Here is a 10,723-nt window from a genome sequence, read left to right as displayed (position 1 = left end):
TGATAAATGTTTTAGCTAATGAGTTGTTAGCTTTTATAAAATAAATGATATGTAACAGCATTATTAATGGATGTGATTATACTGTTTGTTGTTTATTGATATTTACTAAACTTTAGTGTTTGGCTTGGTAAACTATTCTTTGAGGATCTCACTTTCACAAGTTTCTAATAATTTATATTGTAAAAGAATTGCAAATGTTTGGACATGCGGATCCAGTATATGCCAAGAATACTAATGGATTGGTTCCCTGGTTTTTAGTGGAGGTAGAAAAAGAGCAGGAGAATGAGATGAAAATTGTCCTATTTCACTCGTACATTTCTCTGTGCTAATGGTGCTACACCTTATTTGACTTTAATTCCAGATTTTCTGTTTCTCAGCATAGAAAAGAAATTAATGTTTCTTCCTTCCAGATACTTCCAAATAACAAATTTAAATTATCTAGAATGATTAAAAAAACAAACAAAAATAACAAAAAATGCTGTATAGTAGAAGGGCTACAATATAACATAGAAATAATCTCAGTTCCACCACGTACCAGAATAAGACCTGACCTCTCTATGACTGTTTCTTTGTTTGTAAAATGGAAATATTACCTAAATTATAAAATGATTGTGACATTGTTGTGAGCACATTAATCTTTAGTTATTCTATTACATTTCTATTCTGTATAGTACATAACAAATCTAGTTCCTTAAAACAATACACATTTGTGATCTCACAGTTTCAATGGGCCAAGTATCTGGGAGTGGCTCATCTGGGTCCATTGCTCAGTTTCACAAGGTTGCAGTCACTGTATTGGCGTGGACCGGGTTCTCATCTGAGACTTGGGATTCTCTTCTAAAGTGATGTGATTTTTGGCAGAATTTATTTCCTTGCAGTTATAGGACACATAGAAGCTTATTTCTTCAAGGCCAATGGGAGACTCTCTCTTCAGGAAGGACCTAATATCCCTTTCACTTATTAAGTTAGACCCACCCAGGTGAATCTCCCTTTTGAGTCCCTCAAATTCAACTGATTTGGCATCTTAATTACATCTGCAAAATGCCTTTACCTTGTAAGATAACTTAATCACAGGTGTGAGTCATATTCAGAGGTTCTACTCATATTCAAAGCAAGAGGATTACACAAGGTGTTCACATCAAGGGATGAGAAACATAAAGTGTTCTTAGAATTCTGCCCACCAGAATTATCTCCCTACAACCAGATTTTTTTTCCCTTTCTGTATATCTGGTAAGATTGTACTTTCCTACCTCTTTGGAGTTAGCTGTAACTTTTCATTTTATCTGACCAACTAAATAGGAGAAGAAATGATACGTATCATATGCATGGAGAAACTTCAATAGGAATGGGGGCATGGTCATGCTGAAGCACCTCTCAGCCTATGTCCCCAAGTGACTATGATGTGCAACTGCTTTGCTCACCCAAGAGAGACAGGTAATGTGACTAAGAAACTGTTCTTGTATTAAGCCACTGAGACTTGTGGGATTCTTTGTTGTTGCAACATAACCATTCTATCAGTCTGTATAAACCCCTGTTGACATCTGGCACGTAATATTGTATGTGCTTGAAATATAGGTATAGTCAACTCACATTCAGAGACTGGTATTTCAATTCATCACTTATTTTTGAATTGACAAAATAATATGTTTATTGTTTTTCTAAGAAATATAGAGTAAGTAATTATAGTAAAGATAAAAGAGTAAAAGCTAATAAATATTGGTAGGGAAATACTTAAAGGTCATTATACAAGAAAAATCTTATCTATATCTTTATATCCTGATTAGCAGCCTTTTGAATTTCTTCCTTAGTTTACTATGTATTTTCTCTACTCAGAAGTCCAAGACTGTTAGCATTGTAGGGAATTCCGGCCCTCAACTAATAAGCTAGGGATTGGGAAGGACTAAGTAGTAGTAGCTGTGTGAAGCAAGCAGAGAACACATAACATACGCAATCAACAGCTGCACTGTATGACGCATCCCCTATAGGAGTTCAGAGATTTCAGAGGCAGTGTTTTTGGTTTTTTTTTTCTGTTTTGTTGTTGTTGTTGTTGTTTTGTTTTTTCCCTTTAGCTTTTTTAAAGAGAGGCTTGAAGGAGACATTAGGGTCTTGAAGGAAGTAGAAATTTAGCTTAGGAGAAAGGAAAGGAATTTTTCCTGGAGGTGCATTAGTAATGCATGTTTAAGCCAGAGCCCATCCTAATTAGGGTAAAGACTCTTGCTAGATTTCACATTTTGTCTCTCAGATTTACATGTATATGTTCAATTGCTAGCCATTTGATGTTTCTATTTATTTTTGAAATTGCAAACTTGCAGTGATGGAAAAGATGCATCATGTGTGACTACTTTTTGAAGGATCACACAATATTTGTTTAAATAACCATTTATAAAATTTTAACCTAAACACAGAAAGATATCTGTATCATAGATGCGCAGATCTGCCAATTTTCAGAAAATAAGCACACTTTACACCCATCATCCTGATAAAGAATTCAGCCCCATTTGTGTTCGCTACTAGTCATTATCTCTTTCACCAGGGTAACAATTATCCTCTCTTACAAAATCGAGATTATTTTTTCTTGATTTTAAACTTTACATAAACTGAATCAGTATTTATTCGTCAGTGTCTCTTTTTTTTTTTTTTTTTTTTGCTCATTGTTAAGTATGTAAAATGCATGTGTATTTTTGCATGTGGCAGTAGTTCAGTCTTTTTATCATCATATAGCATTCGTTGTATAAATATACCAAATTTGGTTTACCAAATACTAATGATGGGTTTTGGGGTTCTTTCCAGTCTTTGACTATTGAGAATATGAATATCCTTGTACATTATTTTGATGTACATTTGTACTCATTTCTGTTGGGAGTATGATTAGCAGTAAAATTGCTAGAACATAGGATCCACCTATGGTTAATTTTAATTGATTGTGTCAGTTTTCCTAAGTAAGTGTTTGTACCCATTTTAACTGCCACACACTGTATTTCAGAGTTCTAGTCATTCAATATCTTGGACAATAAGTAGTATTTCATTGTTTCTTTTGACTGTGTAATGTTATCCCATTGTTGTTATAGATCCTTTCTCATCTAAATTGGCGTTCTCAAAGGCAGGTAGATTTTTTTTTTTTTTTTTCTCTTCCTGAAGTGTCTGTCAGCCATGTCCAAGAAAGCGTTATTCATGTCCAAGCTGGTATGTATACCAACTGTCAGAAGTGGAAACAATCTATTGAGTCATTATTGTGATGTCAAGCACTGTGGAAACAATTGTTATCTATTTTGGTTTATACCCTGAGATTCCACAGTAAGGGTCCAAGTAGAGAATCTTCCAGTAGTACAGTCCAAGTAGGGTCCAAGTAGTAGACTGGAAGATTCTCTGCTTGGACCCTTACTGTGGAATCTCAGGGTTTGGTCCATGCATCTGGACTGCAAATACCAGTTATTTATTTTGGCCGAGGATTCTCTGCTTTTCCATGTGCGCTGCAATCTTTTCCAGATAAAGATCTTCCCAATTTATAACTGTGTTAATGTACTTCCAGATCTGATTCTCTGAGTCAGACTTTTTCCCAAAGTGCAAGTACTCCTCCCCAGTGGTTTGTATCCAGAACGAGTAGCTGGGAATGGCCTTCCAGTGGCTGAACACTACTTTTGAACTGGCCTCTTTCTGATATCATCAGTGAAGAAAGTCTTTTGGCAATGTGCTACAGAGCCTTGATTATAAACATGTCTGTCCCTTCTTTCATACCAATAGCACTTAAGTTTCTCTCTTTGAAAAAGAAATATAAACCTAACCAAGCTCATTATCCATGGCCATGATGCCACATATGACATAACTGCCATCAAGCACTGAGGTTTCATTTGAAGCACAGAGAAGCACACTTCTTTCATGGTGGCAATTAGCTGTCCCGAGAAGGGTCCACAACAATCAGGCTGCAATGTTTCCCCTTTCTGGGCAGTCCTCTTCTCAATGAGCTGAGAACAGCCATCATGGTTTTCATCTTGACAGAATAGCTTTCATCTTCTCCCACTGTTTTTTTTTTTTAATTAAATTTATTGGGGTAAAATTAGTTAATCAAATGATATAAGTTTCAAGTACAGAATTATATAATACATCATCTATATATTGCATTGTGTGTTCACCACCCAAAATCAAATCTGCTTCTGTTACCATACATTTGACCTCCTTTACCTTCTTTTACGACCCCACCCCCCTTAACCTCTATTAACTACTAAACTGTTGTCTCATTATCTATGAGTTTGTGCTTGCCTGTTTATTTTGTGTGTTTGTTGCTTTCAGTTTTATATCATACGTATGAGTGAAATTGTATGGTTCGCGACGTTTTCTGTCTGACTTATTTCGCTTAGCATGATAATCTCAAGATCCGTCCATGATGTTGCAATTGGCAGTATTTTATATTTTCTTATGGTCGAGTAATAGTCCATTGTATATATGTACCATATCTTCTTTATCCAGTCATCTATCGAAGGATACTTTGGTTGTTTCCTATTTTGGCCACTGTGAATAATGCTGCAATGAACATACGGGTACTTACAGAGGGTGCCAAAAAAAAAAAATGCATACACATTTTCAGAAAGGAAAACTGTATTAAAATTGTAATACTCAATAGATACTGATAACAAAAGATGAATTCAAGTCACATTTGACTTCTTAAATTACAAGAGGTGCTCAAAGTGGTTACCATCAGTGTCCAGACACTGCTGATTACAGAGAACTATTGCTTGAGCAACATTGACCAAAGTGTCCACTTGCATACAATTTTGAGCACACCAACTATATCTCTGTAGATAAATGTTTCTAGATTTTGGGGTAGATACCAAGAAAAGAGATTGCTGGTCATATGGTAATTCTATTCTTAATTTTTTGAGGAATCTCCATACTGTTTTCCATAGTGACTGTACCAATTTGTACAATAAGTACACCAGCAGTGTATGAGTGTTCCCTTTTTTCTACAATCTCTCAAAAAGTTATTACTTTCCGTGTTGATGATAGCCATTCTAACAGATGAGAGGTGGTATCTCATTGTGATTTTAATTTGCATTTCTCTAAAAGCTAGTGAAGTTGAGCATTTTTTTCGTATATCTGTTGGCTATTTATGTCTTCTTGAGAGAAGTGTCAGTTCAGGTCCTCTGCCCATTTTTGAATTGGATTGTTTGTTTGCTTGTTTGTTTATTTTTAATTACAGTTTATTGGGGTGACAATTGTTAGTAAATTTACATAGATTTCAGATGTACAATTCTGTATTACATCATTTATAAATCCCGTTGTGTGTTCACCACCCAGAGTCAGTTCTCCTTCCATCACCATATATTTCATCCCCTTTACCCTCATCTACAGCCCTCCTCCCCCTTTACCCTCTGGTAACCACTAAACTACTGTCGGTGTCTATGAGTTTTTGTTTCTCATTTGTTTGTCTTGTTCTTTTGTTGTTTTTGGTTTATATATCACATATCAGTGAAATCACATGGTTCTCTGCTTTTTCTGTCTGACTTATTTCACTTAGCATTATATTCTCAAGATCCATCCATGTTGTCACAAATGGTCCTATTTCATCTTTTCTTACCACCAAATAGTATTCCATTGTGTATATATATACCACAACTTCATTATCCATTCATCTATTGAAGGACATTTTGGTTGTTTCCATGTCTTGGCCACCGTAAATAAAGCTGCAATGAACATTGGAGCACATGTGTCTTTATGGATAAATGTTTTCAGATTTTTTGGGTAGATACCAAGGAGTGGGATTGCTGGGTCATATGGTAATTCTATTTTTAATTTTTTGAGGAACCTTCACACTGCCTTCCATAGCGGCTGCACCAGTTTGCATTCCCACCAACAGTGTATGAGGGTTCCTTTTTCTCCACAGCCTCTCCAACACTTGTTACTATTTGTGTTGTTGATGATAGCCATTCGAACTGGGGTGAGGTGATATCTAATTGTGATTTTCATTTGCATTTCTCCTTTGATTAGTGATGGTGAGCATTTTTTCATATGTCTATTTGCCATTTGTATGTCCTTTTTGGAGAAATGTCTCTTCAGGTCGTCTGCCCATTTTTCAATTGGGTTGTTTGTTTTTTTGTTGTTGAGTTGCATGAGTTCCTTCTACATTTTGGATATAAGCCCCTCATCAGAGGCACTGTTTGCAAAAATCTTCTCCCAGTTAGTTGGTTGCCTCTTTATTTTGTCGATGGTTTCTTTTGCTGTGCAGAAGCTTTTAAGTTTCATATAGTCCCATTCATTTATTTCAGCTTTTACTTCCTTGCTTTTGGAATCAAATTCATAAAATATTACTTGAACCCAAGGTTCATAAATTTAGTACCTATGTTTTCTTCTATGCAGTTTATTGTTTCAGGTCTTACGCTTAAGTCTTTGATCCATTTTGAATTAATTTTGGTACATAGTGACAGATAGCAGTCCAGTTTCATTCTTTTGCACGTGGCTTTCCAATTCTGCCAGCACCATTTATTGAAGAGGCTGTCTTTTCTCCATTGTATGTTTTTATTTCTTTGTCAAAAATTACCTGTCCATATTTATGTGGTTTTATTTCTGGGTTCTCAATTCTATTCCATTGGTCTATGTGTCTGTTTTTCTGCCAATACCATGCTGTTTTGATTATTGTAGCCCTGTAGTACAAGCTAAAGTCAGGGAGTGTGATACCTCCAGCATTGTTCTTTTTTCTTAAGATTGCTTTGGCTATTCAGGGTCTTTTGTGGTTCCAAACAAATCTGATGATTTTTTGTTCTATTTCTTTAAAAAATGCCATTGGGATTTTGATGAGGATTGCATTAAATCTGTATATTGCTTTGGGTAATATGGCCATTTTAACTATGTTGATTCTTCCAATCCATGAATACAGAATGTTTTTCCATTTCTTTGTGTCTTCTTCAATTTCTTTTAAAGCTGTCTTATAGTTTTCAGCATATAGGTCTTTCACATCCTTGGTTAAGTTTATTCCTAGGTATTTTATTCTTTTTGCTAGAATTGCAAAAGGAATTTTTTTTTTTTTTCGTTTTCTGAGATTTTGTTGTTAGCATGTAGGAATGCAACGGATTTTGTACGTTGATTTTGTAGCCAGCCACATTACTGTATTCTTTGATTGTTTCTAATAGCTTTTTGGTGGAGTCTTTAGGGTTTTGTATATAAAGCGTCATGTCATCTGCAAAGAGTGACAATTTAACTTCTTCATTCCCGATATGGATGCTTTTTATTTCTTTCTCTTGCCTGACTGCTCTGGGGAGGACTTCCAACACTATGTTGAAAAGCAGAGGTGATAGGGGACAGCCTGTCATATTCCTGAACATAGAGCAAAGGGCTTCAGTTTTTCACCATTAATTATGAGATTAGCTGACTCTTTGTCATATATGAACTTTATTATGTTAAGGTATTTTCCTTCTATACCTATTTTATTAAGTGTTTCAATGATAAATAAATGTTGTATCTTGTCAAATGCTTTTTTTGCATCAATTGATATAATTATATGATTTTTGTCCTTTATTTTCTTTATGTGATGTATCACATTGGTAGATTTGCATATGTTGAACCATCCTTCTGCCCCTGGGATGAACCCCAATTGGTCATGATGAATAATCTTTTCAATGCATTGTTGCATTCTATTTGCTAGAATTTTGTTTAGGATTTTTGCATCTGTATTCATCAGAGATTTTGGTTTGTAGTTCTCTTTTTTTATGTTGTCCTTGCCAGGTTTTGGTATCAGGGTAATGTTAGCCTCATCAAATGAGTTACGGAGTACTGTCTCTTCTTCAATTTTTTGGAAGAATTTGAGCAGGATTGGTATTAGATCCTCTTTGACGGTTTGGTAGAATTCACTAGTGAAGACATCTGGTCCCGGACTTTTGCTTTTGGGAAGGTTTTGGATGACTGATTCAATTATGTTACTGGTGATCGGTCTGTTTAGATTTTCCAGTTCTTCATGGTTCAGCCTAGGAAGGCTGTATGTTTCTAAGAACTTGTCTATTTCTTCTAGGTTATTGAATTTGATGGCATATAGTCCATCATAGTATTCTTGGATGATCCTTTGTATTTCTGTGGTGTCCATGATAACTTCCCCTTTTTCATTTCTGATTTTGTTTATTAGTTTCTTCTCTATTTTTATCTTAGAGAGCCTGGCCAAGGGTTTGCCAATTTTGTTAATCTTTTCAAAGAACCAGCTGTTTGTCACATTATTTTTTTTCTATTGTCTTTTTGTTCTCTATTTCATTTAGTTCTGCTCTGATTTTTATTATTTCCTTTCTTCTGCTGACCTTGGGTTTCATTTGTTCTTCTTTGTCTATTTCTTTAAGGTGTAATGTGAGGTTATTTATTTGGGATTTTTCTTGTTCCTTGAGATAGGCCTGTAATGACATAAATTTCCCTCTTAAAACTGCTTTTGCTGCATCCCCAAAATTTTGGTTCAATGTTTTTTCATTCTCATTTGTGTCTATGTATCTTTTGATCTCTCCTCTAATTTCTTCTTTGATCTGGTCATTATTTAAAAATATGTTATTTAATCTCCATGTATTTGTGTTTTTTCCTGCTTTCTTTTTGCAGATGATATCCAATTTCAAAGCCTTTTGATTAGAGAATACGCTTGGTATGATTTCAATCTTCTTAAATTTGCTCAGGCTAGTTTTATGTCCTTTTTATGGTCTATCCTTGAGAATGTTCCTTGTACACTAGTAAAAAAATGTGTAGTCTGATGTTTTAGGATGAAGTGCTCTATAAATGTCAATTATCTCCATTTCATCTAATTTGTCATTTAGGGCTGCTATTTCATTATTTGTTTTCTGTTTGGATGATCTATCCATAGCTGTCAATGATGTATTTAGGTCCCCTAGTATAATTGTGTTTTGGTCAATTTCTCCCTTTAGTTCTGTTAGTAGTTGCTTGGTATATTTTGGTGCTCCCTGATTGGGGGCATAAATATTGATGACTGTTATGTCTTCTTGTTGTATAGTCCCCTTTACCATTATGAAATGTCCATCTTTGTCTCTTGTTATCTTTTTCACCCTGAAGTCTGTTTCATCTGATATCATTATGGCTACACCTGATTTTCTCTGGATACCATTTGCTTGGAGTGTCAATTTCCACCCTTTCACTTTGAGTCTATGCTTGTCCTTGTAGCTGAGATGTGTCTCTTGGAGACAGCATATGGTTGGGTTTAGTTTTTTGATCCAATCTGCTACTCTGTGACTTTTTATTGGTGAGTTCAGTCCATTTACATTTAGGGTGATTATTGATATGTGAGGATTTCCTATCATTCTATCTTTAGTTTGCTAGTAAGGCTGTGTCGCCATGGTTTCTGTGCATTGTTGTTATTGTCTATTATTTCTGTGTGTTGGTATTCTATGATGTTTCCCTCTGTTTATTCATTCACTACAGTATATATTTCAGTTCTGGATTTTTTGTTGTTGTTGTTTGGTTACCCTTAAGTTTATGTAAAAGAAAGTTTGATATTTAGAGTATTTAATTTTCTTCAGCATGCTTACTTTCTCCATTCCCATATTCCGGTTCAGGCCTTTACTCTCCCGCTTTTTATGTTTTGGTTGCCGTAAATTGTCCCTGTTAATGGTGGTCGAATAGCCTCCTTTAGTATTTCTTGTAGTGCACGTCGTGTATTATAAAACTCCCTCAGCTTCTGTATGTCTGGAAAGGTCTTTATTCCTCCTTCATATCTAAAGGATATCTTTGCTGGATATATTATTCTTGGCTCATAATTTCCCTCTTTCAATAGTTTGAATATTTGTTTCCACTCCCTCCTGGCTTGTAGAGTTTCTGCTGAGAAATCTGATGATAATATAATGGCCATTCCTTTGTAGGCTACCGTCTTCTTTTCCCTGGCTGCCTTGAGGATTCTTTCTTTGTCGTTGATTTTTGATAGCTTCAATACAATGTGCCTTGGAGAAGGCCTGTTGGGGTTGAGGTAATTAGGTGTTCTATTTGCTTCTTGAATTTGAGTTCTTTCCACAAGTTTGAAAAGTCTCGTTGACTATTTGTTTGAATATACTCTCTGTTCCTTTCTCTCTTTCTTCTTCTTCTGGTATGCCCATTATTCTTATATTGCTCTTTCTGATGGAGTCAGAAAGTTCTTGTAGAGTACTTTCATTTCTTTTAAGTCTCAAGTTTCTTTCTTCTTCCATCTGTGCCATTTCCAGGTTTCTATCTTTGATGTCACTGATTCTTTCCTCCATCTGGTCAACTCTACTTCCTAAGCTGGCTATTGCATTCTTAATTTCTTCTATTTTGTTCCTAATCTCCAGAAATTCTATTTGTTTCTTTTTTTAAAATTTCAATCTCTTTGGTAAATGCTCATGTTGCTCTTTGATTGTGTTTCTGAGTTCATTGAACTGCCTTTCTGTATTTTCTTGCATCTCGTTGAGATTTTTCAGAACTGCAACCTTGAATTCTCTGTCATTTAAGTCACATACTTCCATATTTTTAACTTCATTTTCTGGAGACTTTTCATTTTCTTTCTGAGCTATCTTGTGGCCTTGGTTATTCGTGGCAATTAATGATTTATTATTTCTCTTCCTAGACATCTACAGGAATGGGTTCTGTAACAGGCTGATAGAAAGAGGTCTTTCTTTTGTTTTCCAGTGCATGTTTGTAGAATGTTTTATTTTCTCTCTGACTGCAGCCCTTTTCTTTCTCTCACACTGTAGTGCTATGTTTTCTCTGCACTGTTACAGCTTCTCAGATTTACTTAGGCTCCACA

At 35.3% G+C, this 10,723-nt stretch overlaps 1 pseudogene; it reads right to left on the bottom strand.

Moving 5' to 3' along the window:
* Positions 1-3,429: 3,429 nt before the first annotated feature.
* LOC141566979 (elongation factor-like GTPase 1 pseudogene) lies at positions 3,430-5,005 on the bottom strand (annotated as a pseudogene).
* Between the last annotated feature and the right edge of the window lie 5,718 nt (positions 5,006-10,723).

The sequence above is a fragment of the Rhinolophus sinicus genome, linkage group LG02, assembly GCF_036562045.2.
Source record: "Rhinolophus sinicus isolate RSC01 linkage group LG02, ASM3656204v1, whole genome shotgun sequence".
Taxonomy (NCBI): Eukaryota; Metazoa; Chordata; class Mammalia; order Chiroptera; family Rhinolophidae; genus Rhinolophus; species Rhinolophus sinicus.
Note: the sequence above shows the minus strand (reverse complement) of the source record. Positions and strands in the feature narration are given on the sequence as shown.